Consider the following 27103-nt stretch of genomic DNA (forward strand, 5'->3'; position numbering starts at 1 on the left):
TCCCATAGATGATTCCATCTGGCCAGCATAAAAGTTTTCCAGATTTGCCCTTAGCTGTTCCAAGACAGCAAAAGTCCCAGGATGTATTAAGGGAAAACTACAATACTGGTTTATCAGCGGTTTACTAATTCCAAATTATACAAAAGAGGGACCATAAACATATTCTTAGTTTAAAATGAACTAAACAGAGATGGAGCTCCTTTCTTGGACTGTAAAGGATCTATAGCAAGTTAATCTAATTTAGGGACAAGGAAACGACACAATTTTAATGGGATCATATATGAAAAAGTATAAGAGATAAGGAGGAATAAAATAGAGGCTATATAGATAATAGACATACTACAATTGTATCCCTACCTGACATAATAAACTGGAAGCTCAAGAACTGAGCTTAACCATTGATTTCCCTGACAGTGGAGGGGAAGTTAAGAAGAGATCAAGAAAATAAATTGGAGTTTTAACCACTGTGCATGCATATATCCTCAGGTCCCTCTTGCTCCCTAGATCCCACCCAGATTTTACAAAATTGTGAGTATAAGAGATAATGGACTCAGAATTAAGTAAAAATAGCAATGCAGGAAGGAAGAAAAAGTACTAGTTGAAGGCTGGGGACACCCCAGGAACCTAACTGCATAAAACTCACAGGTTTTTTATTTTTAATGTGACTACCATCTAATACCCTACTTCGTGATAATCAGATAAGAGGTATGAGATCTCTTGATATTAAACAGGAACAAGAAAAGTAGACCTTGAAATCACAGGCTGGTAAATTTCAAAAAGTCTTTTGGAAAGGAGTCTCCATGTTTGCCCAGCTAAACATTCCGTTTCAGTCTGTTGAGACTTTTTCTAACCCTTATATATACAGTTGTCTTTATAGAAGGGCTGATTTCCATGCCATTCTAGAGTCTTAAAAAGTTCAGACATTTCAATCCATTGATAAATTCCACCACTAGAAATTTATCCTATATAAATGATTCCAGAGAAGGAAAAGCCTGTTATGGTTCTGTGAATGGTTACCTGCTGTTCTGGGATCTCTCCTCTTCCCTGGGCTGCTCTTACATCACTACACAGCTTCTACCTTTACCATCCAACCCAAAGTGTGTACATTACCCCACAGTGCCATGAGACCAGACTACCAAAGAACAATAGAATTGCAACGCAAAACCTACAAGCGGCTCATCATTTTGGCTGCTCAAGGCCTAACTCCGCTTCCTGGACTTCATAATAAGATGACTCATGGTACTGCTACAGAATCTCATCTTAGGTTCAGGCCTGATTCCTACCACCCAATGTGGTAGGTTTCTCAGAGCCCAGAGCAAGATAAGGAACAGTCTCCTCCCATTCTCTCCTTTTCCCTCCCTTCACCCTTTATCACAGGCAATTCCCCCAGGTCAATAAGTCCCAATCCTCATTCCTGGTTTAGTCATTTTAAAAATATTTATTTATTTATTTATTTATTTTTGTTTTTGGCTACTTTGGGTCTTCATTGCTGTGTTCAGACTTTCTCTAGTTGTGGTGAGTGGGGGCTACTTTTCGTTGTGGTGCACAGGCTTCTCACTGTGGTGGCTTCCCTTGTGGAGCACAGGCTCTAGGCGCACAGGCTTCAGTAGTTTTGGCACACGGGCTCCGTAGTTGTGGCTCGCGGGCTCTAGAGTGCAGGCTCAGTAGTTGTGGCACACGGACTTAGTTGCTTCTTGGCATGTGGAACCTTCCCAGACCAGGGCTCAAACCTGTGTCCCCTGCATTGGCAGTCGGATTCTTAAGCACTGCACCACCAGAGAAGTCCCCTGGTTTAGTCTTTCCAGATTCTTTCCACATGATTGACAGTGGTTATATTTATTCTTAGGGTGACTAACTCTCCCGGTTTGCCCTCAGTTGTCGCAGTTTTAGCACGGAAAGTGCTGTGTCCTGGGAAACCCTTTAGTCCTTAGCAATCTGGGACAGTTGGTCACCCTACTTCAGGGTAAGCATCCTCTTACCTTCACGGGGGGTGACTCCTCCACAAGAATCCTATCAGAATACAATAATCAACAATCAACATAATAATGAGTTATTGAGTTTTTAACACCAAGGTGTAGGCTTCTGTGTTACATCCCAAGATGATCTTTCCTTCTGCCCACCTGGTTTCTTTTTCTCAGGTCTTCCTCCAATGTAAAAAGATTTCTGTGGGTTTGAGGGTTTCAACCCCTGATCTTTTGTGATCTACTCTTCTGTCCAAATATACTTGATAAGAACAAATAGTAGTTTACTGTCACTCTTGAAACAGTTTCTCTAATGAAATGTATCTGTAAAGATGCAACTCTGCCTGTAGAATAAACCATCTTTTCCATGGTTTCACAGAGCAGTCTAGCCTCAGTTTCTCAAACATCTCCATTTTCAGATGTTGATTTTAGGTTTATATTTGCATAACCTTCAGGTGTTTTTCCCAAAATAAATGTCTCCAGATTTGAAAAACCTAAAACTTCTTATAGCCTCAAAAGTAGTTTGTTTAGTTTTCCTCACTGAAATCAAGGTTTCAAAATAAAGTCATTGTATGGGTCAAGTTTGAGTGAGGGCTGTAGCTTTAGACACTTAAGCCCCACAAGCCTCCCCAAGAAGGAAGCTTCCCTAAAGCGTGTATTCTAGAAGTAGAAACTCAGCCCTGGGAAACAGTAAAGCAAAGTCTAGGAATTTGGCAGACTGCTTATTTAGTCATCTCCTAGAATCCAGTTGCCCCTGACTTTTCATGGGTACATGGCTTCCCAGGATAAGGACAAATTCCTAGTTAGGTGTGGCTATGTGACTAAATTCTGGCCAGTGGAATGTAAGTGGAAATGTCCTGTGCTATTTTCAAGATGTGTCCTTATGGCTAGGAGACATGCCTTTCCTCTTTCAGCTTCCTGCTGGTTGGAATGTAGACATGATGGCTAGAGCTTGAGCAGCTGTCTTGGATCTAAGACAAAAAAACACTTATTGAACATATCACAGCAACAACATAGAAGCCTGGTCCCTGATGCTGAATGGCCACACCTTACCCTAGATTTCTTTTATATGACAGAGAAATAAACCTCTGCCTTGTTTCCTTACTCTTTTTTTAAAATTAATTAATTAATTTTTGACTGTGTTGGGTCTCTGTTGCTGCATGCGGGCTTTCTCTAGTTGCAGCGAGCGGGGGCTACCCTTTGTTGCGATGTGTGGGCTTCTCATTGTGGTGGCTTCTCTTGTTGCAGAGCACAGGCTCTAGGTGCGCGGGGGCGTCAGTAGTTGTGGCACTTGGACTCAATAGTTGTGGCTCATGGGCTCTATAGAGCGCAGGCTCAGTAGTTGTGGCACACGAGCTTGGTTGCTCTGCGGCATGTGGGATCTTCCTGGAGCAGGTCTCAAACCCATGTCCCCTGCATTGGCAGGCATACTCTTAACCATTGCGCCACCAGGGAAGCCCCTTGTTTCTTTACTCTTTTTGTTTATGTGCAGTAGCTTCTTTTTTTAAAATAAATAAAATAGTTTCATTTATTTATTTTTGGCTGCGGTGGGTCTTCGTTGCTGCCTGTGGGCTTTCTCTAGTTGCGGCGAGTGGGGCCGAGTCTCCTTTGTGGTGCCTGGGCTTCTCATTGCAGTGGCTTCCCTTGTTGTGGAGCACGGGCTCTAGGCACGCGGGCTTCAGTAGTTGTGGCTCGCGGGCTCTAGAGTGTGGGCTCAGTAGTTGTGGCGCACGGGCTTAGTTGCTCTGCGGCATGTGGGATCTTCCGAGATCAGGGCTCGAACCCATGTCCCTTGCATTGACAGGTGGATTCTTAACCACTGTGCCACCAGGGAAGTCCTGTGCAGTAGATTCTAATCATTAATAATAAGGTTATAACTGCCTCTTTCCAGGAGATGCAATACCTATTACACAGAAAATGTTTGGAAGCAAGATACATATTCAAAATGGGAAGCATGTTTAGTAAATCCTCTCAATGGAATATTGCGCAATTGTTTAAAAAAACAACTATTAAAGCCTTTAATAGGGAAATAATATAATGCAAAAAAATAACACTATTGTATCTCTGCTTAAATTAAACTTTAAAAATTATGTAGAGGAATTCCCTGGCAGTGCAGTGGTTAGGATGTGGTGCTTTCACTGCTGTGACCCGGGTTCAATCCCTGGTCGGGGAACTAAGATCCCACAAGCCACACAGCATGGCCAAAAAATTAAATAAAAAAATAAAATAAAATGAAAAATTATGTAGAATATTTCCAAGGACTTTATGAGAACATGAACAAATTAAAAGTTCGTGTTTTGGACGCAGATTGTTAAATTCTTTCTTTTTAAGCTTTTATAAATGTTGCTATAATGTTTACTCATTTGAAAAGTCCTCTAAACAGTGATAGACAAGGGACTTCCCTGGTGGTGCAGTGGTTAAGAATGGGCCTGCCAATGCAGGGGACATGGGTTCAAGCCCTGGTCCGGGAAGATGCCACATGCCGCAGAGCAACTAAGCCCATGTGCCACAACTACTGAGCCTGTTCTCTAGAGCCTGTGAGCCACAACTACTGAGCCCATGTGCTGCAACTACGGAAGCCTGCACACCTAGAGCCTGTGCTCCGCAACAAGAGAAGCCACCGCAATGAGAAGCCTGTGCACCAGGACGAAGAGTAGCCCTGCTCTCTGCAACTAGATAAAGCCCGTGCATAGCAATGAAGACCCAAAGCAGCCAAAAAATAAATAAATAAATAAATAAATAAGTTTATTTTAAAAAAAGTGATAGACAATAAAGCGTTTTGTCCTCATATTATGGATGCTGGTCTTATCCTGCATTTTATACATATGAGCTGTTCCTTAAATATTTTCATGAATTTAAAGGATTTAAAAAATTACAATAAATTGTGAATAAAGCTAATGTTTTAAGAATGTGGGCTTTCACTTTGATTAGATTATATACTCTTTAGGGGCTGGGACTATCTTTTCTTTTTACACCTTTACTCTCCAAGTCTCTTCCCTCCTTCGAAGGAGGTAAGGTAAACTATTATTGCTCACAGTTGGTAACCCATATTGTAGTGATCTATATGATTTACTAAATTGTGCCTGGGATGAACATATTAATCCATATTTGTGCTGACCATATTAGTCTGTCTACTAAGAGACTCCAGAAAAAGGCTATTGTGATGATAAAAATGTCAACACACTTCGTTAAGTTCAGAACCCAAAGAAACTTGGTTATTATGTAAGAAGCACACCTGTGGTTCTAGGCCTTTGGAATAAAATAAAAGAGAAAAGCAGTACGTGTATTATTTATTTATTTATTTATTTATTTATTTATTTATTTATTTCCTGTCTTAAGATCAGACTACAGAACCCTGAATATGGAAGCTAAATTGGAGCTTTAATAGAGATTATTCACTCTGTTCCTCAGTCTGGATTCTCTCATTCTCTGTGTCATACCTCTATCTATATACCTATCTATCTATCTATCATTTTTTTCATTCACCTCAATGTTTCATGAGGAAACTAAGGTCAAATTTGCTCAGTTGGGATAGTGTTGAGAGTCCATAAGGCAGTCGCTGAACTATAGTTAGATAACGTGTTATTATACTATGACTTGATCTTCAACACTCTCAAGAAAAATTCGGTTCTCTAAACAATTTAGACAGCAGGCAGCTGACACAGAAAATGGCAGAAGCCCAGTCTGCTTTACTCCGTGGCTTATGATCTGGGTTTGTTTATTTATGCCTTGGACAGGAGCCGGACCTTGAGTTGGAGCGAAGCTGTTTTTCGACGCTCGACTCTACTGCCTTGAACGATTGCCTGGGCGCTCCTCCTTTGATGTCTGGGCGTTCGTGTATTCGGTGATCTTTTGCGCCGTCTTCTTGCTTGATGTCTCCCGAGCGGTGGCGGCGCCGGTTGGAAGGCTGACTTATCTGCGAGGCCCCGCGCTCAGGCTGCTTTCTCCCGCTGGTCGGTAGAGCGGACCCCTTGCTTCCTCCTTGCTTCTTCTTCTAGTCTGTGGCTCAGTCCACTTGCTGGGCTGCAAACTGAGCCCCCTCCCGCCTTTCAGGTAGGCCACGGGAGGAGCCTGGGAGGCCCGGCCCGGCATCCTTCCGCCGCCGTGTTGAGAAGACCTTGGCGCCGGCGGGTGGGCGGCGGGTCGGCAGCGGAGACACGGCCAGAGGAGGAACTACCCGGCTGCGTTCGGGGGCGCGGTCGGTGAGGCGGCGGGAAACTGAGGGAGAAGCCGGAAGGACGCAGAGATGGTGGGGCTGCCCGGTGCGGTTCGGTAGGGAGGGGATGTTGGCTTTGGGGCGGGTGTCGGTACCCCCAGTGTGTGGGGAAAGTCGCTTTCCAGGAACGGATAGAGCTTTGCGCGCTTTGGCTCTCCTTTATTCCTCCCCCTCCACCCACCAAAGGCTCCGGGTGTCATGACTCAGTTGCACTGGGGACACTTTATGAGTCCGGCCTTTGAAGGGGCCTTTGAATAGGTGGAGGCTTGTGGAACAGGGCCCTCTGGCTCCTGTGAGCGAAGTGTCATGTTCTCGCCTTTTTTGGGTAGGGAAACTGAGGCTGATCTAGGACGTGACTTTTCCCCGTAGCCCTGACAGATCTTTAAATGCACCGTAAGTCATTTTTTGTTGTTTACCAGTTCAATTTTTTTCCCCTCACTTTACCAGTCATTTTATCCACATAGTGATTTGCCGTTTGATTGTCTGTGATCCCTCCTTCCTAGGAATATAGAGTCCGTCACTGGGGATTGCAGAAGTTAAGGGACCACGCGATCTTTGGCTGGTTTTGCTTTTTAAAGTCTGTATCATTTTAGCGAGAGTAGAAACAATTTCTTTGTTTCTTGATAGAAAATTTTGTTTGCTGTCTGTTTTGCTTACTGATTGATACTTATTTCTCCTTCTTCCCCTCAGCCTGTTTCTCTTTGGAAGTCTTTCAACTGTGGTGTTAAGTGGTTAACGTCCTGCAGAGGATGGTCAAGATTTTGAAGTCAGATATTTATCCTCAGAGAGTGCTTTCTAGGAAGAATCCAAATAAAACTCAAGGAGTCTCTTTCGGACCAGTTTTGTATTTGACTAGTGGTTTAGTTACTGCATATACTAGAGTTAAAAAGCCTGTGTGTAGAAATCATTCAAGTATTGAGATATTTAAATTGAAAGTTAGCATTCTGGGAACTCCATTATGTTTTCCTTTTCTCTCCCAGCTTGGAAATTTTGGAGACTACATGTTCTTACTCATTTTATTTTCATTGGATTCAGTGTCATGATTCTAATTTGTGTAATATCTTTGTTGAAAGAAATAACCTAAAGGTCATTCTAGGTTGAATAAGTATTTCTACAATACGTATGTAGAATCAGTAGGAGATAGGCTTTCTTAAGGGAGAGGAGACTAAATTTGTAGTCCTTGGATGGAAACTATACAAGTCTATGTTCTTTAACAGATTTAGACTTCTCATATGAGTTTTGGAAGGATTATTGTTCCTTATTATTATTATTGTTATTATTATTATTTTGTTGAGGTCAGCAGGATTTAAATGAAGGGCCCTTGATCATGAGTGATTTCCTAGTTACTAGGACCTTAGTGCTCCCAGAAAGGGATTCATGAAGAGTCATGAGACTATCTTTATGGAGAATCTAGATTGGGAAGTTAGGCTAAGAATGTGTGTTCTCTGGAAAAGTTTTTACGGTAGAAGAGAATTTATATCAGAGGAAAAAATTTGGAGAAGGAAAGGACATTACCCTCTGGGGATTGATAGGGTCTGCATAGAATTTAGAGTTAGTGTAGTATCTCAGTGGCTACTAATGAATGCTAAATAATAAATGGAATTTGCTCTGAGTGTCAGGAAGAAATGTTAGGAACATTTTGTTATGCTTCCGTAGAAGATAATTAGCAGAGGTTTAAGTTGAATTGAGGAGGACAAGAAATATGGTTGTGCTGGTGGGGAGGGGTAGAGCTTCTTATCAGCTTCTCCCCTGCTTTGTGATAGAAATTCACTCAACTCTTACCTTTCTTGGTTAAATCTTGTGTTCTTTCAAAGTCAGATCAAGCTCTCTCCTGGCATTTCTTTTCAGAATTTACAAATTCAGGGTGTGACTGAATTATTCTGTCTTCTCTTCTCGGGGATTGTTAAAGATGTGAACTTCTTCGAATGTCTTCTAGAACTTTTCCTAGAAGGAGTTATGTATAGCACTTGAAAAAGATTAGTTATGTATATCACTTTGAAAACAATCGGTTATTTTTATTAACAGAGTAATTACTTATTTTTATATTGTATAATTTTCAAAATATTTTCAGCTTGTTTTAGGATACTTATGAAACTTATTCTTTTGATCATGCTCCTTTATGCTGCTTATTAACACTGAATCCAGAACAAACATTTATGGTCTTCAAGGATCTTCATGAACGTTTATGTTGACAGTTTATGTTGACAATTTATCTCACTCTTCCCATTTATCTCACTCTTAAAGGAATTGGAGAAAAGGTTTGTTGTTAGCACACTGAGGTCTCTTTTTTTAAGATACTTCTCAGCCCTGATAGAGTTATTTTGGAATGGGATGCAAATCGTTTTGCCCAGTGGTTTGGTTTACCAAAAAAAAATACCCTTAAGTTCCTTTAATCATAGTCATGCTCGTTTCTTTCTCCAGTTGTTCCTCATAAAACCAGAGAGAACTTTCTGTTTCTTGTCATAATTTTTGTTTGTACGGAAGTGCTATGGTACAACTGTACCACGGTTTGGGGGTAATTTATATTTTATATTTTCGAACCCCTTCTACCCCCAAGTTAATTAGATCGTTTTTTTTGGTCCCTTTTTCTCAAAGCTAAAATTAGTTGCTGATAGATAAAAATGTTGTGATCGCTTATTGTCAGAATATATTTATATGCTCAGTAGTATGTGGCAGTCTGCCAAAGTGATGTGGCTAGAAGAAAACAGATTGAGGAATCAGGAGACCTGGGTTTAAGTCCTAGGTTTACCAACTTACTAGCTGAGAAATCTTGCACAAACTATTTAAGGAGGCCATAGGGAAGGTTACTGTCCTTTATTGAGCATTTACTGTGTCGTGTTCTTTGCAGGTGTTAATCTCACTGAATGCTCATAACAGTCCCTTAAGGTAGATACTAATTTCCCCATGGATACTGAACTCACAGAAAGTAAATAATTTGTCCAAGATCACACAGCAAGTATGTAGCAGAGCTGGGATTCAAATTCAAGGCTTTGAGTGCTTTTATGTGTCTGTATTTAAAGAATGGGAAAGATAGTACTTCTATTGTAATACTTCTGTTGAGAAAAAAAATACATGAAGCTGCTTTGAAAAGATAAAGTGCTCTTCACATGTTAACTTCTATGCTGTCTTACAGCAACAATGAACAGCTGTCATCTGGGTTCTTGGACAGCTTGCTTCTTTGAAGGCAGCATTATGCCTGACAGTCATGGAGGATAGAGGTGACAAACATTAAATGCATTGGAGAAGCTTACTACATGTTTGTGGAAAGGAGTAAGTCCTTGGAAGTGCTAGTGAAAGAGTTGTACGTGCTGCATGTTACTCCCTCTATTCCAGTTAGTCCTGGCTTGTTTATAGATTAGCGTAGTCTTTTCTAACTTGTTCTCTATCTCTTCCTTCGCTCTTAAGAGTTGATAATCTTCACTTCACCTAAATTTTTTCCTTTATTTATTGAGTATTGTTGCACTGCATTTTTTCCTGAGGTATGAAATATTCCAGTCAGACCTTTTGGATCTATTCCTTGATTGTGACTGTATGTTTCAACCCTTACCTTTTCAGACTTTTGTTCATCTACCAAATATTTATGGAAGTCTCATTAGATGCTGGGATATAAAAGTAGACATGAGTGTTCCTGCCCTTATGGAGATAATCCCAGTGGGGAGCAGAGTTGACCAGGTATCTGGTAAAGACTGAAATTTAGGCTGTGCTATTAAGGAAACAAACAAGGGCTGACAGAGAGAGAGATGAGAGAGATGAAGGAGTGAGGAAGGCACTGGGAGTTCACGGGGATTGGGGTCTTCAGCCATGGCATCCTTAAGCCCCCTAAAAAGTTGGAAACATACCATGATTCAGTAAATTAATGTTCCCCTGTTGCCATTGCAATGGAAGTCTTCATTTAAGATTGCTACATAAAATATTTGTCTGTTACTTAATGTATGATGACACTGGATTTGGCATAGCAAAGGATAACTATGACTTAATGAATATCCAGCATGCTTGACTAATGAGTTTAATTTTTTACTTCTTATGTGTTAGTTTTCATTTATTAATTTTTTCCAAAAAAAACTGTCCTTTGGAAGTTGAGTTCAATGAATTTGAAAACTGGGTACATGCCTTCAGGTGTTTGTAGCAGGGAATAAGCTGAGGTATTTAGCTTAATATAAAAGGAGAGATTTAGGAGAATTGTCATGAAATTGAGAGAGGGAAAATGTAGGTTGCTGTTGGGTGTGTATATAATAACACCTACAATCTTGTTTGGTACTTTTCCTGCAAGAAATTAAAAGTATTTTGCAAACATTTTTTCCTACTACTTACTGGAATTACATTTCTATCTGTAGGATTCACTGAGGCAAATTTCACATTTCATGATTTCATCATTTGTTTATTTCTGCTTCCCAGGATAGAACATATATTCTCCCATGAACCGAAATTACTTTGTTTTAGGTATATATGCCTATGATATAATGAAACATCTGAAATTTTGCTGAATTGGAGAGGATTAGTATGCATGTTTGATTTGGGGAGAGAATTGGAGTATTTCTGTCTAGCTGACCTGTGAAAACAAGGCAAAAAAATATGTCTTGCCAAACTCTTGAAATAATAGCATAGTGGTCCTGACTCTGGAGCCAGGCAGTCTGGGTCCAAATCACTGTGCCAGTACCTAACTAGGTCTGCGACTTGGGCAAGTTAATTAATCTCTCTGTGCCTCTCCTCATCTGTAGAATATCATACGGTTTGTTGTGAGAATTAAATGAGTTGACATATGTAAAGTGTTTAGAATAGCACATAGCACTATACATGCCAGCTGTTATCATTTTCAATATTGTTATAATAAGCTAAAGACTATATGTTCTTCAAAAGCAGAACAGATAATAGTGATGCTTAGATTGAAGTGTAGGGTCTTTTGAGAAAGCTTGAGTAAGGAATAGGAAGTTAAAGCAGCATATTTGTCCCTCCTTCCCCTCAGTGTCCTTCAACCTAGAGTGACAGGATAAGTCTTTACTGGGAAAGAGAAAACCTCCAAAGCAACAGTGTCTGAAAGAGTTCCAGATATTAGATTGAGGGCAAAACTTTGAGGATTTTGTAATATATGTAGCAAAACAGTCTAGAGCTATTTTAGGAACAGAAGAACATTTCTTTGCAAAACAGGTAGAAAATGATAGTATCTGAATTTTACCATCTATTTGAACTGTGATTGGTGCTTGAAGGATTTTGAAGAGAGTGATTAAAGTTGTGGAAAAGGGTGATATTTAGGGAAAAGTCAAAGCAACCAAATCACCTTGGGTAAACATCTGGAAGAGTGAACATATTTTTTGCTTAGTGGTAAAGACTGAGCATCCAGTAGAGTTAGTTTTTCTGTTTGTTTTTTAATTAATTTTATTTTTGGCTGCGTTGGGTCTTCGTTGCTGCACGCGGGCTTTCTCTAGTTGCGGCGAGCAGGGGCTACTCTTCATTGTGGTGCACGGGCTTCTCATTGCGGTGGCTTCTCTTGTTGCGGAGCACCGGCTCTAGGCGCGCGGGCTCAGTAGTTGTGGTGCACGGGCTTAGTTGCTCCGCAGCACGTGGGATCTTCCCTGAGCAGGGCTCAATCCCGTGTCCCCTGCCTTGGCAGGAGGATTCTTTTTTTTTTTTTTTTTTTTTTTTTTTTTTGCGGTAGGCGGGCCTCTCACTGCTGTGGCCTCTCCCCCTGCGGAGCACAGGCTCCGGACGCGCAGGCCCAGCGGCCATGGCTCACGGGCCCAGCCGCTCCGCGGCATGTGGGATCCTCCCAGACCGGGCCACGAACCCGTGTCCCCTGCATCGGCAGGCGGACTCTCAACCACTGCGCCACCAGGGAAGCCCGGCAGGAGGATTCTTAACCACTGCGCCACCAGAGAAGTCCCAGAGTTAGTTTTTTATTACTGTTATCCCTTTATGCATTATAAATTGTGGGTTTCTTCAGTCTTTGCCTTAACTGTTTGTTTTCATCTCCAAATCTCTATAATATTCCTGCTCTGTCATTTAAAAAAGCCTATTTAATGACTACAGTAGAGTCTGTTTTTTCAGTCATTCATCCAGTAAATGTCTATTGAATGTTTACCTCTGTGGGAGATGGTGAGGATACCCTAATAAGAGCTGATCAGAGCCAGTGCTTATTGAAGTGCTTTGCACCAGGTACTGTACTAAGTGCTTTGTGTTGTTGATTCTTTTCATTCTTATAACAACCTTATGGCGTAGGTACTTTTGTTCTCCCCATTTTCTAGATGTGGAAATGGTGGCACAGAGAAGTTAAGCAGTTTGCCCAAGGTCATAGAGCTCGTACGTGGCAGAACCAGGATTTGACTCCAAGCAGCCTGGCTCCCCTGCTCCTAATCCCTAAATTATACTGATTCTAAACTATCAATACTTTAAACAATTCTAAACTCTCTAAACTACTGCCATTATACCAAGAGTACAGTGAAAAAAATAGACGTTGTCCATGCCCTTATGGAGATTATGATCCAGAGGAGAGAGAGGCAGTAAACAAAAAATACACCAATAGGGACTTCCCTGGTGGTCCAGTGGTTAAGAATCTGCCTTCCAATGCAGGGGACGCTGGTTCATCCCTGGTCGGGGAACTAAGATCCCACATGCCATGGGGCAACTAAGCCCGCATGCCACAACTAGAGAGAAGCCCACTGCTGCAACACAACGAAGAGCCCGTGCTGCAACTAAGACCCGATGCAGCCAAATAAATAAATAAATATTTATAAAAAAATACACCAATAAATGTATAATTACAAAGTATGTAAAGTCTTATGATGGAAAAGTAAAAAAGATTATAGCAGGGGGACGTGAATTATATTGGAGCTTTGGGGGAGGTTTCTCTGAAGAAGTGATATTTAAGTAGAGACTAGAAGGATGAAAGGGGAAGGGAAAGGAATAGCATGTGTGAAAGCCTTGGGGTGGGAGAGAACTTGGCACATTTGAGAAGCTGAAAAAAGACTGGTGTGCTTTGAATGCAATGAGCAATGGGTAAGAATGGGGGGCATAGGATGAGGATAGAGACTTAGGAGGACTGTGTCAAGGATTTTGGATTTTTTTCCTAGCTATAATCAGAAGCCTTTGAAGGTTTTAAGAATGAGTGTTGTAACCTAATATATGATTAAAAAAATTTATTCTGGCTACGTTGTGGAAATTTTTGAAAATGTGGTGGAAAAAATTGGAAATTGTGGAAAATGTGGAAAGAGAGGAAGTGGGGAAAGTCTAATAATTAGGATGCCTTATAGTGGTCCAGGCAAAAGATGACAATGGTTTAGATTAGGCTGTAGGCAGAGGAGATGGAGGAAAGTAGAAAGATTCAGCAGATATTTTAGAATTAGGACAGAACGACTTAATGATGGATTGGATATGTGGGAAGAGAGAGGTATCAGGTATGATTCCCAGATTTCTGGCATGAGTATCAGCATCTCAGAAGTGGCCATTTCTGAGGTGGAAATATTGGAGGAGGGGTAGATTTTAACTTGAGTTGGGGAGTGGAATGAAAGCCTCAATTTTAGTCATGCTAAGTGTGAGATATCTGTGAAATAATACACGTGGACCCATCAAGTAAGCAGTCATTGAGCTAATGCTCACAAGTGGCACTGGAAATAAACCTGGATGCCCCAGTATATAGGTGTTAACAGTGAGGGAAAATGGATGAGTTTACCCAGACGAAAGGCATGTATAGACTAGGAGTAGAAGAGCGCTTAGGGCCAAGCTGCAAGGAATTTAAGAGAAAGTCTCAGAAACTGGGAGAGGAGCGTGTTTCAGGGAGGAAGTGATCACCTGTACTTTGTTTGATTTAGCAACGCAGAGATCACTGATGATCATAGCAAGAACAGCATTGGAGGAATGTAGGGCCAGAGCCAGATTAAAGTGGGTTTAAGAAGTGGAAAGGGAGGAAGTGGAGATGGTCTGTATATTTAGATTACTACCATGTGTGTCTTCCCATAAGAAGTAAGACTTTAAGAAGAAGTAATATCATAAGGTCCATGAACATAGGAACAGTACCTTTTCACTTTGTTGTCCTTGCCTGCTTAGTCTTGGTGTCTTGCGAAAAAGTTGTATTAAAGCAGAAAGGGACAAGGGAATGAGGATATTCTCAAGATGGTGAGATAATGATTCTCATGGTCTTTATACGTGGCCTCAGAGTTTAAGGCTTTATGTATACTTTTTAGCTTTGCTATCATTAGCCTTTCTATTTTCACCTCCCTACCTAATGGATCTTTTGTATTTTAGTATTATTGGTTTTGGATTTTTTAAATTATTATTGTATTTATTAACCACCTGCTTTGAGCAAGCACTTTTTTCTTTCTTTTTTTTTTAAAATTAATTAATGTATTTTTGGCTGCGTTGGGTCTTCGTTGCTGCACGGGCTTTCTCGTTGCGGCGAGTGGGGCCTACTCTTTGTTGCGGTGCGCAGACTTCTCACTGCGGTGGCTTCTCTTGTTGTGGAGCACAGGCTCTGGACGCATGGGCTTCAGTAGTTGTGGCTCGTGGGCTCTAGAGCACAGGCTCAGTAGTTGTGGCGCACGGGCTTAGTTGCTCCATGGCATGTGGGATCTTCCTGAACCAGGGCTCGAACCCATGTCCCCTGCATTGGCAGGCGGATTCTTAACCACTGTGCCACCAGGGAAGCGCCAGTTTTGGTTTTTAAAGTTCATTCCTTACCTTTATCTTTTTGTTACTGCTTTCTTATGGTCATTATTGCTATAGCTAATTAGCTGTTATGTTTGGTTATTTACTTTATTTCCCTTTATTCATTCACTTATTTATTGGCTCTTGTTTCCATATGGGATACTATATAACTCTAGACTTTATTTTGGTTTCTATTTTGTTTCCCATTTACATATTCTTTGCTCAAAGTCTAATTGGCTATATTGAAGTGATATTAAACATTTTGGCTACCATTCTGCCTAGAATTTTGTATGATGACTTTCCTGGAAAGGGTAAGCATTTTATGGTTATTGTGCCCATTAGTTCTCCTAGCATTCTTTTTTTTTTCTTTTAAAATAATTTATTGAGGTAAAATTCACATAACACAAAATTAACCATTTTAAAGTAAACAACAGTTCAGTGGCATTTGCACAGTGTTGTGCAACCACTACCTCTATCTAGTTCCAGAACATTTCCATCATTCCAAAGTAAATTCTCTTTCCAATTGAGCAGTTTCTCTTCATTCCCCCCTTCCACTAGCCCCTGGAAATGAGCAATCTGCATTCTGTCTCTATGGATTGATATATTTTGGATATTTCATATAAGTGGAATCATCTAGTATGTAACCTTCTGTGTATGTATAGACCAAAATTTTGTTTATCCATTCATCCATTAATGAACGGTTTAGACTGTTTCCACCTTTTGGATATTATGCATAGTGCTACTGTAAACATGCATGTGCATGTACTTGCTTCAGTTGTTTTGGGTATGTACCTAGGAGTGGAATTACAGAGCCCTGTGGTAATGTAATTGTTATGATTCTTCCTAAACCATAGGGATCAAAGCCAACACCTGCAGTTTCTATAGAGTGTGTGATGTGAGAGTTGTTGGCTTAGATTGGGATTGAGAATCTCTTTTCGTGTGTTTAACTTTTTGAGGGATTGAGTTCTCCTTTACTCATTTTGTTATTTGCATTTTACTGATGGGATAATTGAGGTACAGCATCTGCATGGTTTTAACTTCATATCTTCTTCAGAGCAAGTCAGTGATGGAACTGGGAATTTAAGACTCTGAATCACGTTCTTTGTCTAGGTGACCCACTGAAAGCCATGTGGCATTTACATGAAGCTGTTTGAAATAGGTTTCCTATATTTTATAGTGTCTTGAAGGGGTATTGTTCAGGTGGTGTTAAGCAGATGTTTTCTTTCCATAGTGGAGAAGACAAGAGGGAATGTGTTTTAACTGCAACGGAAAAGATATAGATTACAAATTAGAAAGAACTTCCTGACTACAAGATACTGGAATGTTACCAAGGAAGGTTGTGAAATATCTTTCCCAAAGACTTTGTTGATTTAGGTGTGCACTTCTTAAGAAATGAGGGAGATTACAAAGATGACTTCCCGAGGTCCCTGGTAACCGCAGGAAATAGTTGTTTGATGGTTAATCAGGCAGTATCCCTGGCATTTTAATGAGTATATTTTCATTTTCCTTATGAAGAAATAATCATTAGAGAGTAGGTGAATTGCTCAAGGTCTCCTGGTAAAATAGATTAGCATTCTGAATCTTCTTGGCTCCCAAGTTGAATGCTTAGGGATGTGTTCTTTATTGTAAATGAGTCTTTTCATGGCTGTATGATGTATTATTGTTATAATTCTTCCTAAACTGTAGGGGGTCAAAGCCAATACCTGCAGTTTCCATAAAGTTGATAATTTGAGAGTTGTTGGTTGAGCTTAGATTAAGACTGAGAACCTCTTTCCTGTGAAAATGGATTTAGTCTCCTGTTACACATATAGAAAATGGAACACATTATCAGTAACAGACTAAGGTAATAGATTCTTTTTTTTTTTTTGGTTAATAGATTCTTAATGACTAGTTTAGGAAGGGCCAGGTTAAAGTTGCTTGGGTGAAGGTGCACATGACATCAGCATATTTTTGGTTTGTAATGCCTGGAGAAATAGAAGCCAGAAGATGGGCAAATGAACATTAGATTCTGTTGTAGAACATGAACATAAAAATACTCATTAAATGCAATATTAAGTAGCCAATTTAAATGGTCAGCTCAGGAAGTGCCAAATTTAAGGTGCTCAGAACAACATTAACTCATTCACCTGACACTTGCGGTCTGCATTATGGTAACTCATAAGGGATCTCAGGTCCATTATCAACATTGTGCTTTGAGATCCATGGGTCATTGACTGACTGGGAAACTAAGCTGGGAGGGGGTATTACCACTGGTACCTTTAATGAAGGGTTTGTTAGGTTTGTTTATTTTAGTTGAGCTGTGGGAGCATTTACTTGTTTACTTCTTTGCTACTGAAGATAACCATCAAGTATATTTTATTGAGCTTTCTTGAATTGGCAACAACTGCTACCTCTGCAGGATAAAAGAGTGGGGAGCCAACTTGCCAATACTTACCATGTGCCGGGAAGTTTATATTTGTTCCTCCATGTAATGTTAATAACAAACCTATGAAGTGGATGGTGGTATCTCTGTTGTAAAGGATAAGACAAAGTGATCCCTCATGAGGGGTCTCAGGTCTGTTATCAGAATCGTGCTTTGAGGTCTACTGGTCCTCTTACAGATGGTGAGTGGCAAAGCTGAGATGGAGAAGGCAGCCTTCTGTATTAAGCTAGTGTATTCTTTGGAGGTGCCTAAGGGATGTCCATGAGAGTGAGGAAGAGCTTTGGTTCTCCCAATCTGCTTAAACCAGAGCAGCTCAACTTTGATCTCTTTTATATTTTAGTGTTTTCACATAAGATTTCATTTGGAAAAAGGGTTTTGCTTCTATAAAAACAAAAAAAGGAAACAGAGCTGCTCAACTTTGATCTCTTTTATATTTTAGTGTTTTCACATAAGATTTCATTTGGAAAAAGGGTTTTGCCTCTATAAAAACAAAAAAAGGAAAGGAAGAAAACATGGAAGACCACTGTGGAATCATGAAAGAAATTAGTTAAGACAACCTGAAGATTGAAAAGATGGCTAATTACATAACTGCCGATCAGGAAATTATGTCAGAGTTTGAAGTGACTTGATGTCACAGCCATATGTGCAGTGCAGTTATTCTGTTCTTAGGGAGCATAGGATAGTGGGAAAAGAGCATGGACTCTAGAGTTTAAATTCTAGCCCAGCCCCTGGGTAGCTGTGGAATTTGGGGATTCTTCTTTAAACCTGGTGTGCACCAGTGTACAATACAACACCTATCTTTCAAGAGTTGTAAGGATAAGAAATATCATGTAAATACTGTGAGTGCCTGGCTCATAGTCATATCCCCCCCAATACTAGCTATTGCTAAGATGATGATGATGTTGATGATGGCAATTTTTTAGTGTATTAACATTGCCTTCCCAAATGCCTGAAGAGCTTCTGCCTTATCAAGGATAGGCAGTCCTTTACCTCTGTATATATGTATCTCATCATGCTTAGCATGTCTGTTTTTGATAAAGTTCATCTTTAAACTGCACATGATTCATGAATGCATCTATCATTGATGAAATGAGAAAACTTGAACATCACTAAGTTTTTCATTGGACTTAAAGAAGCAGGAGTGGAAAGGAACTCCATACAATGAGTTGAGAGACTTGGGCTTTTGTCTGAGAGCTGCCCTTAGTGAGTCTTGTAACAATGGACAAGTGAATTTTTACCTTTTTAAGTCCCTATGTTCAAAATGTTGTCTAAGTCACTTTTAACTCTGCACATCCATGATTTCACCAAAAAGGTTAATTTCTTTTCATTGCCAAAATTTCAAAAAATTACAGCATTAAGGAGCTTTCTGCTGATTTGAGCTGGCAGCTTCTGTTCATACTAATTGAGCATGTCTGGGGCAGTGTTTTGTATAGAAGGACATTGCAGACCTTTTGCCAGAGATCACGAAGAGAAATATGTGACTTGTAGAATATGAGTGGAATTGAAACTAAGAACAATTGTAAGGAAGCTAATGACACTTGATTTCGGGAGGAGAGCTGGATTCTTCAAACCCACAGCACTTTGTACTTCCTTGAGGGTAACACTCGCCACATATCAATATGGCAGTTATAGTTACAGTATATTGCAGTTGCAGTTTGAAAGGTCTTTGAGGTTGGAGGCCTTTTCTGTGTTTTGTTTGTTTGTTTTTACCTCTCTTTCACTGTCACCTATGATAGGTCCTGGCACATAGTATAGTCCCCTCAGACGTGCTAAATGGAAAAAAAGGTTGAATCAGAGTCAGCAGACATTTAGAAAATGGATTCTGCCTAAATACACGTATTACACTTATTGAATCTCTTCTGTTGACATGTGATATTATAGAAAAACCTGATAAAGTGGAAAAAACACTTGTCTTGTACCTTTGAATGCCAGCTTTACCACCTGCTGGCTGTTTGATCATGGGCAAGTAATTTCACATCAAGCCAGGTTTTGGTCTGTAAAATGGTAGTGGGGTAGGAGGGCGCTCTAGAGATACATTAAGAGCTTAATCGTGGTAGTTGCTGTTTTACAAATGGATGTCTTAAATGTTGTCAACAATATATTTTGCACTTCTGCTTGAAGGAGGAATACATTTTCAGGGAAGTTTGTTTGCTGTGGCTTCAGTATGTTGGAGAATTATCCCCCCTTGCAGTTTTCTGCTGAAAAGAAATCATTTAGCATTTCTTCCTCCATGGGCCCCCGGGATGGTTCCATGGAGGAGGCAGAGAGGGGGATGGGATCCTCGAAGAGCTGCTGAAGACCTTGCATTTTTGCAGATCTCTTTAGAATGCTACTTGTATATTGTGCTCTCACTGAATGCACCTGGCTCAGCTATGGCACATTAGCACGGTAAACATTTGTCACATTTGCACTAGTCAGAAAATTTTCTATACCTGCCATCCTGCTTAGCACTTAAAAAAATTTTTTTTTTTTTTAGCTCTCTATGATATAGTGATAGGTGAAGAAGGTAGGCTGCAGGGTAATGTGTAGTATGTATGATCCCATTTTGATACAGTAAACAAAAAGTATTAAATCCATGCGTGTTTGTATGAGCAGTGAGTTTGCATGGTTATCTCAAGAGGGAGGGAATGGGATGGGTAGGGAAAGATATTGACCACAGACTATTGTTTTACTTGTTACAAGAGGCATGTGTTGCCTTCATTTCTGATTAAACTTTTTGTTTACAGGTTATTGTAGGTTTACATGCAGTTGTAAGAAATAATAGTGAGAGATCCTGTGTGTCCTTTACCCAGTTTCCCCCAATGGTAACATCTTACAGAACCATAGAATACTGTCACAACCTGGGTATTGCCATTGACACAGTCAAGATACAGAACATTTCCATCCCACAGGATCTCTCCTGATGCCATTTTATAGCCACTGCTGCTCCCCCCGCAAGCAAATCATAATGATCTGATAGTGCAGTGGATAAAGTTGCAATAAATTTTTTGTGCAGATGATCAAGGGAAAATACCCTCTGGGGGAGATGGCCCATCTCCCACTCCCCCGGCCCTATCTGTCCCTGGCAACGTGTCATTTCAAGAATGTTACGTGGGATTTCCCTGGGGGTGCAGCAGTTAAGAATCTGCCTGCCATTACAGGGGACATGGGTTCGATCCCTTGTCCGGGAAGATCCCACATGCCGTGGAGCAGCTAAGCCCATGCGCCACAACGACTGAGCCTGTGCTCTAGAGCCCGGGAGCCACAACTACTGAGCCATGTGCCACAACTACTGAAGCCCGTGTGCCTAGAGCCCGTGCTCTGCAACAAGAGAAGTCACCGCAGTGAGAAGTCCGCGCACTGCAACAAAGAGTAGCCCCCGCTCGCTGCAACAAGAGAAAGCCCCCATGCAGCAACGAAGACCCAACGCAGCCAAAAATAAAATTAATTAATTAATTAATTAAAAAAAAGAATGTTATGTGAATAAAATCATATAGTGTGTAACCTTTTTTTCTTTTTCTTAGTTAAAAAAAAATTTTTTTTGGCTGCACTGCTGGTTATGCGATCTTAGTTCCCCGACCAAGGATTGAATCCAGCCCAGGCAGTGAAAGTGCTGAGTGCTAAACACTGGACCGCCAGGGAATTCCCAGTATGTAACCTTTTGGATTGGCCTTTTTCAATCAATGTAATTCCCTGGAGAGTCATCCAAATTGCATGAATCAATAGTGCTCCTTTCTTTTTTAAAAAAATATTTATTTACTTATTTATTTATTTGGCTGTGCGGGTCTTTAGTTGCAGCATGCAGGATCTAGTTCCCTGACCAGGGATGGAACCTGTGCCCCCTGCATTGAGAGTGCAGAGTCTTAACCGCTGGACCACCAGAGAGGTCCCAGTGCCCCTTTCTTTTTAATTGCTGAGTAGTATTCCATGGTTTGGATATACTTCAGTTTGTTTAATCACTTGCCCATTGAAGAACATCTGAGTTTTTTTCCCAGTTCTTGACTATTACTGATAGAGATGCTGTGGACATTTGTGTACCTTTTTTTTTTTTTTTTTTTTTGGCGGTACGCGGGCCTCTCACTGCTGTGGCCTCTCCCGTTGCGGAGCACAGGCTCCGTGGCCATGGCTTACGGGCCCAGCCGCTCCGCGGCATGTGGGATCTTCCCAGACCGGGGTACGAACCCATGTCTCCTGTATCGGCAGGCGGACTCTCAACCACTGCGCCACCAGGGAAGCCCCTTGTGTACCTTTTTTTTGTGCGAACATGCGTTCTCTGGGATAAATGCTGTGTGGTATATGTTGCTTTTTTTTGGGCTATGCTGTGCCACATGTGGGATCTTGGTTCCCCAATCAGGGATCGAGCCCGTGCCCCCTGCATTCGGAGCTTGGAGTCTTAACCACTGGACCTCCAGGGAAATTCCTGTATTGCTCCCCCCACCCCACTTTACTTACTTATTTATTTATTGGCTGTATTGGGTCTTAGTTGCGGCACGGGGGACCTTCGTTAAGACATGTGGGGTCTTTTTTGTCGTTGTGGCGCATGGGTTCTTCCTTGCAGCATGAGAGCTTCTCTCTAGTTGTGGAGTGCAGGTTTTCTCTCTCTAGTTGTAGCACATGGGCTCTGTAGTTGTGGCGTGCACGCTCCAGAGTGTGTGGGCTCTGTAGTTTGCGGCACGTGGGCTATCGCGTTGAGGTGTGCAAGCTCAGTAGTTTGGCGCGAGGGCTTAGTTGCCCCGCAGCATGTGGGATCTTAGTTCCCCGACCGGGGATCGAACCCACGTCCCCTGCATCGCAGGACGGATTCTTTACCACTGAACTAAACAGGGAAGTCCCTGTATTGCTTTTTTAAATTAAAAAAAAAGGGGGGGAAAAATTAGAGGTAAAACAACTTATTATATGATTGCCTTTCAAAGTACATATTCAAACCCTACGTTCTTGGTGTACATAACTTACTTATGTTGATTTTTGGTGTTTTGCGCTAGCAACAAGGCAATAATAATAACACTGTAGTTTTCCTTGTTTCTTTCAACTGATGATGTGTGTATTTATTACAAATAATAATTAACACTCACAACCTACCAGGAGGCAAGTAATGGTTAGCACTGGTGTGGTTAACTCCTTTATAGATAGGGAGGTTGAGTCATGGGTACTGTGGAATTTGCCTAAGGTTATAGCACTGTGTTCTGACTCAGATTCATTCAGATTTATTTCTTCTCTTTCTGTCTCCTGAATTAACTCTTTGTAATTTTGACCTAGGTGTGAGGACACGAAAAGGGTTTTTTTCTGTATCTGAGGTTTAGTGCTTGTTCTGTAGAAACAATATAGTGTAGTGGTTAGAGTATGCACTTTGGCATCTGATTTTTTCTTTTTTCTTAAGTCTTTATTGAATTTGTTACAATATTGCTTCTGTTTTATGTTTTGGTTTTTTTGGCCCTGAGGCATGTGGGATCTTAGCTCCCTGACCAGGGATCGAACCTGCTCCCCCTGCATTGGAGGCAAAGTCTTAACCACTGGACTGCCAGGGAAGTCCCATCTGAATTGACTTTGAATCTCTCCTCCACATGGACAAACCATTTAACCTCTCTAAGCCTCAGTTTTGTGATTTGTAAATGGGGATAATGATAGTACTTATCTTCATAGTGTTGCTGTGAGAAGTAAATGAGATAATGTGTGGAAAAGTGCTTAGCACTGTCAGGTATGTAGCACATATTCAGTGAATGTTTGATAAAAGTATTGCTTTAAGTATATGTGTTATATTCTGCCACTGGGCTTGTCTTTATCAGTTGGTGGATGATTGGATAAATATTGCTATCTTACTGCCATGTACTTGTAAGGCGTTAAGATTGCTGTAACTTTTGATAAGAATACTTTCTTTGAATGCTATTTCAAATTTAGTCTTATATATAATTATTTAAAAATAGGAAGTGATGTTGGATTATATTTATTGTAGTATTAGTTTGTATGAAAATATTTTAAAGTTTCTCCTGAGTTATTCATATTTTCTCAGGCTCATAGTCATAGAAAACTAGAAAGTGATTCTGAACTGTTGATTTCCTTCCTTTAATCTATCCCCCCCCAAAACATTGCTTTTCCTATTTTCTTCCTAACATTTATCAGTACTTGAAAGTGTCATCATTTTTTTAATTACATAAATAATCACATAAGCTCCTTGAGGGCAGGTATGTTCTCATTCGCTGTAGTATCCTCAGTGCCTAGAATAGTGCTGAGTACATAGTAAACACTTGCTGGCTGTCTGTTATTGCTTTTGCATCTTTCCAGTCCCCCTTAAGTGTTTTTTATTTGGGAAGTAGGGGAAATACAATCCAACTTCTAGTCAGAGCTTAAAATGGCTAGGTTCTTAAAATCCAGTGCCTTATTTTGATTGGCTGAGAAATGTGATTGGCAAGGTAGAAGGGCATCTGGACCTTTCAGCATAAGAGCTCTGCATTTAATAATTTGACTTCTCCTTTTCCTGAAGCCTTGAGGGAGATTTTTCCTTTCCCTATTCTAGTCAGCCAAGAACCTGACCTGGGCTGACTCTAACATTGGAGAACACTGAACACAGTATCTGCTGAGCCAAGGACTGAGAGTCAAGCTCTGATACTATCTGAAGGAAAAGCCTGAATTCAAATCCTGCTTTGCCCACTGACTCATCTTGCAAACCTAGATGAATTTCTTAACCTCTTCCAGGTTTAAATGTTCTTATTTGTCTGGTGAGTAATCTTACCTGTCTGGGCTTGTGAGGATACCTGGCTTAATGTTCTCAAAGCTTTTTACAGTACTGTTGCTGTGGCTCCAGGAGTTTCCAGGAACTACTGGGGGCAGTGTGGTACTCCAGGGAGGAGAGCTGGACTCTTTTTCCCAAAGACTACGCAGAAAACAGAAAGATGTGATCCTTCGTGATTTGAAATCGGCTCTACTTCAGCCTCCTAATGTTGTTGGTGGATGAAAGGTATGTTGTTGCCAAAGCCATTAGGCCTGTTTGCCTGAGGCAGCTGGGGTCAGTTCCCACTTCTGGGGTTAAGCTGTTCTTGTTTCTGTGAAATTTCTTCCATCAAAAGCTACTCTTTTTTCTTTCTTTCTTTCTTTTTTGCTTGCTAGTAGGAAATCTCTTGCCATTTTTGTGCACTTCCAGTAGCCTTCCTGGTCCTGATTCTGTTGACAGCTTGGCACTCAAAAATTGAGCTTCAATTTCTTTTTGGTTCAGTGGTTTCCTCTGTGTTCTTCCTTGAGTTTTCAGGGGTTCTCAGCTCACTGTTTTCCCCAGAAGAGTTTGCAGGTGAAGCTTCGTTTCTTTTCTCTTCATTCTTCTGAGGTAAGTGAGAGTATGGAAGATTGTCAGCCTCAAATTTGGGTCTTACGGCTTTCTGTTTCTAGCTTTGATCATACTTTGTTCTTGAGCGTAAACTTTACTATGTTGCAGACATTAGGTTATATCATTGTGAGTTACTTTAGGAAGTGGTAGTCAGCAAAATCTATAGCAGAAAAGCTGGTGTTTTTTTCCTCCCCTTCATTATAATTACAGTCACTAGAATTTATTTAGTTTTATATCTTCAAAGCATTTTGGAAAGTTGTTAGCTTATTTGTGATATACCCTGTAGTGGTCTTCCTTACACTGAGTTTATATATAAAAAACGCCCTGGGGAGTGTATGAGAAAAAGATAGATATGAGAAAGAGAGGTTACATTGCTTGCTTATCTCTTGGTAAATTTGGGCTGACAACCTTTTACAGGTACTTGATTCACTATTATCTTTTAGCCTAACTTTCTAGAGGCAGACCAATTGTATTTTAGAGTATTTGTAATTCTGAACATAAATGCTGTGCATGTCTACAGTACAGGTGCAGGTTCTATTAACATTTTATTTCTGGTCTTTGGCTGCTTATAAAGGGGCTGTGTATAATTTTGATTGTATAGGTCTTGATTCCATCAAATTATTTGCTTTTAGTTTGTCGGGTGATTAATTAGAGGTACTCTCTGATTCTGCTTCATAGCCACCGTAGTTTCCTTTGCACTTTCTCTTAGAGCTGCATGTGCCGGACTTCTTTGTGTGAAGTCCCATTTATTGTTTATTCTGATTACTGTTGGTTCCTAATTTGGCTTTTACTTAGAAAAGTTGTAATCCTGCCTTGAACTTTTTGCGACTCCTAAGATACTCCAAGGATATTATTCCTTTAAGGTAGAAAGAGAGGGTGTTGTTACTTTCAGTTTTTATATGTGGAGTGTGATTTGTTCAAGATTATATAACACCTCAGTGGTAGGAATCTGTCATTGAAGCTTCTTACCTATTAGCCTTATCTTTACCCATTAAATCACATCACTTTTATATCCAGCACTCTCAAGCTCGGAAGATAGAATATCCCATATTCCCAACCTTGCTCTCAGAAAATCCACTGCTTCTGTATTTTGTTCTAAATATTTTGTGTTTCAAATATGAGTATAAAGAAGCATTGTCATATGAGTATAAAAAGTACAAAAGACTCCTGTCATCTCTGTATATGTATTTTTTTAGGTTTAGGCCCCCCTCCCCCTTAGTAGTGGTAGGGATGGATTTGCCCTGTTCATACTCTGTTGCCTGGCCTTGTCTTGATTAATGACATGTACATAATGAAATGACTTGTTGAGATTAGTTAATGGTACAAAGTTTTCTCTTTTTGGAGATATTTGACTCGTAGAAATCTAATTTATGACCTTGAAACAACAGCAGTACCTATAACTGACCACGTTTTTTTTCACCTAGGTGTTGCTATTTATGAGAGTTTGGTGTTTGTTTTGGGCTTTCCTCACAGTTGGATATAAATATACAGACATATTCATTCTCTTCTATGTTAGGCACTAAAGTAGGTACTGGACTAGGACAGACGTGATTTTCGCCCTCACAGAGCTTGCAGTCTAGTGAGGAAGATAAAGTCCTAACAAGGCATTACGTACACTGGGTATTAGGTAGTAGTGTTTTAGTTATATGTTGCTGTACAAAAACCACCTCTGATGTGTGGGTTTTTTTTTTCCAAAACTGGCAAGCATTTCTCCAATTCTCAGCAGACACTGACCGGGTATCCTACAAATTTAACTCAGTTCTGACACTCTCTACCTGGAGATAGCGTCTGATCCCACAGGTTTAAGGGCTCAGTCCCAAAAAGCTGCACCCCCTCAACTTTAGATGCTGATTGCAAGTCCAGGTTGTAACCTGTGCTTCTGGGCTATAGGTGGTAGGTTCCCACAACCCCCTTTTTGGGTTGGACTAATTTGATAGAGTAGCTCACAGAACTCAAATATTTACTTATATTTACCAGTTTATTATAAAGGATTCAGATGAACAGCCAAATGAAGTACATAGGGCAAGATCTGGAAGGGTCCCAAGCACAGGAGCCTCTGTCCCTGTGGAACTGGGGTGCATCACCCTCCTGGGCTGTGAATGTGTTCACCAGCCTGGAAACTCATCAGATCTTGTACAGTAGTATGTATGTATGTTTGTATGTATGTGTGTGTGTGTGTGTGTATGTATTTTTTATATCCATTTATTTATTCATTTGGTTGCACTGGGTCTCAGTTGCGGGAGGTGGGCTCCTTAGTTGTGGCTCGCCAGCTCCTTAGTTGCGACATGTGGGCTCCTTAGTCGTGGCATGCAAACTCTTAGTTGTGGCATGCATGTGGGATCTAGTTCCCCGAGCAGGGATCGAATCCGGGTCCCCTGCACTGGGAGCGAGGGGTCCCCTGCACTGGGAGCGAGGAGTCCCATCCACTGCGCTACCAGGGAAGTCCCTTCAATAGTTTTTATAGCACTTAATCTGCAGGCCCATCTGTCCCCTTTCCTCTCCCAGAGGTCAGTGGGTGGGACTGAAAGTTCCAACCTTCTAATCACTTGGTCTTTCTGGTGACCAGCCCCATCCTG

The 27103-nt window shown here is 40.8% G+C and overlaps 1 protein-coding gene across 15 annotated transcripts in view; it reads left to right on the plus strand.

The window, feature by feature from the left end:
• The first annotated feature begins 5800 nt into the window (after positions 1-5800).
• AMBRA1 (autophagy and beclin 1 regulator 1) overlaps positions 5801-27103 on the plus strand; it is a 178277-nt gene continuing 156974 nt past the window's right edge. For 3 of the 15 annotated variants that reach the window (XM_082627250.1, XM_082627255.1, XM_082627256.1), the window contains exons 1-3: positions 5801-6014; positions 23982-24164; positions 24420-24531. The gene's annotated coding sequence lies outside the window, so the exon portion shown is untranslated. Of the gene's footprint in view, positions 6224-23981; positions 24165-24186; positions 24532-27103 lie in introns of those variants that run through there. The other 12 variants (XM_082627252.1, XM_082627251.1, XM_082627254.1 and 9 more) reach the window with 7 other exon arrangements.

This window comes from Mesoplodon mirus (genome assembly GCF_964341445.2).
Source record: "Mesoplodon mirus genome assembly, chromosome: 7".
Classification (NCBI taxonomy): domain Eukaryota; kingdom Metazoa; phylum Chordata; class Mammalia; order Artiodactyla; family Ziphiidae; genus Mesoplodon; species Mesoplodon mirus.